A 2,164-nucleotide genomic window follows, 5' to 3' on the forward strand; every position below is an offset into this window, starting at 1 on the left:
AACGAGAGCACTGGGAAAACACCGAGGCAAAGAGGACAACAACCGCAAGGATTGCCTCTACTCCCGTGAACCACTCATCCAGAGACTCAACGGTTCCTGTTTGTCATTCATTTGTCGTATTTTTCTATGTATGCATGCAATTGTCTGAATAAAGTAACTTGACCAAACACGAATAACATCCCTTTGTTCTTCATTGTGTGTGTGTGTGTGTGTGTGTGTCTCATATGAATTAACCAACCAAGGAAACTTTGTGTCATGAGAGTGATATTTTATTGTACAGTCACATAGAACAACACATAGGCAATACATCAGGTACATCACAATTGAACACCAAGACATCATAACATCAATGGAAGCAATGTTTATGCGGTCCAGGTCGAGGCCACTATGAGTGCTCTAAATGCATCACTTTCTCCTCGAGTCTCCCCTCGTGCCTTCGTAGTACCCACGTAGCAAGGAGTCTTCCTTTTCCCGTGAGTGGCGCACTCGTCTTTGTTTGGTGAAAAGATGGCGACTCTGGTCAATGTTGGGGCCGATTTGAACCTTCGAGGTTTCTTCATTTGCTTGCTGTGGTCTTGGGGAGACCAGCTGTGACTGTAAGACATGGACTCAATCTTGTTCTCAGAGTAGCTAGTGTCTGAAATGTATTTTTCCAAGGTGACTGTGACCACAATGGGCAAGGAGCTTCCGAGATCGCTGTTGGCTAGCACCACCTTTACAAACTCAGGCTGGTTTGCGTGCAGGTGGACATGCGTTGAGAGCGTAGACCACTGGTTGTGTCTGGTGCGTGTCTTGTCAAAGCACATAATCACTAAAGTCCTGTTGTTAAATAGGTCACAGAGTACGCAATGTTTTAAATAGGGGAAAGACACAGCGTCAGCATGACCACCATGGTGTTGAAGTCAGCTCTCTTGCTGTGTTTGTCGTTATACTTGCACGCCACTTTCCTCATGAACCGGGTGATCTTGTCATCACGCGAGTTGAACAGCGTCAATAGGGCCCACGGCGCACTTCAACACTGCCTCCTTCACAACCGAGGACATCTCTCTGGAGCAATGCAGCGTGGGCTTGCCAGCGACTTGTATCGCCTCGGCTAGCTCGAATATCTTGGCCAGCGTGCCAGCGAGCCTGCAGCTGTGCGTGCCGACGAGCTTGTCCAGGTTGTCCTCGCCGCCCTTGGTGCTGTTGTAGTGCAGGATGATGTCGGGCTTGGCGTGCCTGGCGGCGCTGACCCGCGGCCCCCGTGTGCAGCGTGCTCAGCAGTACCACGTTCCTTTTCCTCTTGGGCACGTAGGACACCAGCATGATGGTGGGCGTGAAGGCTAACTTGGACGAGAAGACCGCGCGGCCCTTGGCGTCGAGCAATGCGCGTGGCAGCTCGGGCTTGTTTTTGCGCATCGTGCCCACCACGGTGAGGCGCCTCTCGATGAGCAGCCACCGTGCCAGCTCGTAGGAGGTGAAAAAGTTGTCGCACGTCACGTTGCGTGGGCCCCGCAAGCCCTCGGTCAGGTCCATCACCACCCGGGCGCCCTGATTCCTCTCGGTGGCGCATGTTCCACGCGTAGCTGGACTCGGCATCGCAGGCTGTCCACACCTTGAATCTGTACCGCCGGGCTTGCTGGGTATGTACTGGCGGAAGGAGCATCGACCTTGGTGTCGACGTCCGTGTCGTCGGCGTGGTGGGCACGTGTCGTCAAAGATGGAGAATGATAAGGAGGCAGGGAAAGGACTCAGCGGGAGAGGAGTAAGAGTGAAAAAGGAAATGAGAAGCAGAAAGAGATAAAAATAAACAAGGATACCAAAAGAGAAATAAAAATTTAAAAACATCCGTGCGCATAGACACACACACACATGAGCATTGTAAACTACGGGGGTCGACGAAAAAAGAAACACAGCAGCAGCAGCAGCAGCAGCAGCCAAACTCTAGTCAGGTGGCCACGCACGCATTATGTAGCAGAACAGCATCGGTGGGAGGGCGGGCGCTGGTGTGTGTCCCTCAAAACCACAGACGCTTTGCTCTGGCTGCTTGCAGCGCCGCAAGCTATCCGACCACTCTATCCATCTATCAATCTTTTGCGTGCCGCCGCCGCCGCTGCAAGGCCGTAGTCATCTCAAATCATCTCCAGTCATCATCATCATCATCATTTGAGTTTCCTGAACCGTT

Source organism: Perca flavescens, unplaced genomic scaffold (genome assembly GCF_004354835.1).
Source record: "Perca flavescens isolate YP-PL-M2 unplaced genomic scaffold, PFLA_1.0 EPR50_1.1_unplaced_scaf_3, whole genome shotgun sequence".
Classification (NCBI taxonomy): Eukaryota; Metazoa; Chordata; class Actinopteri; order Perciformes; family Percidae; genus Perca; species Perca flavescens.